The following is a 627-nucleotide window of genomic DNA, read 5'->3' on the forward strand; positions in this document are numbered from 1 at the left end:
TGTGTGTGTGTGTGTGTGTGTGTGTGTGTGTGTGTGTGTGTGTGTGTGTGTTTATGTTTGTGTGCGGTTCGTTTTTACAGTATGGGTGTTCTTTAAACGTAGAGAGGGGAAGAAATAGGAAGAGCGGGGAGAGGAAGAAAGAGAAAAGAGAGAAAGAATAAATAGATAGAGAGTGAGAGAGCGAAAGAGAGAGAAAGAAAGAGAGAGAGATAAAGAGAGAGAGAAAGAGAGAGAGAGAGAGGAGAGATAAGGAGAGAGACAGAGAAAGAGAGAGAGAGAGAAAGAGAGAGAGAGAGAGAAAGAGAGAGAGAGAGAGAGAGGGGGGGGGCTTCTCACGGCGGCCAGAAACGTGATGTGTTGATAATAATATTATGATAGTCGTATGTACATTATGCGCAGATAGTGGCGATGAAAGCATGTTGACTTGTTTTAGTGGAAATTCCAAAACAATTTTCTTATCATGTCCTGTATATGTAAAAGATTAACTTCCCAAGGACATAGTAGGTAAATATGTCCAACTGCAGAGTGAAGGTCATGTTGTGACACATTTTGAACTGTAATAATACACAAATCAAAAACCCAAATTTGCATATTTTATAGCTTGCCTTTTGTAGTTTGCGTCTTCAC

This window comes from Aplysia californica, unplaced genomic scaffold (genome assembly GCF_000002075.1).
Source record: "Aplysia californica isolate F4 #8 unplaced genomic scaffold, AplCal3.0 scaffold00051, whole genome shotgun sequence".
NCBI classification, from domain to species: Eukaryota; Metazoa; Mollusca; class Gastropoda; order Aplysiida; family Aplysiidae; genus Aplysia; species Aplysia californica.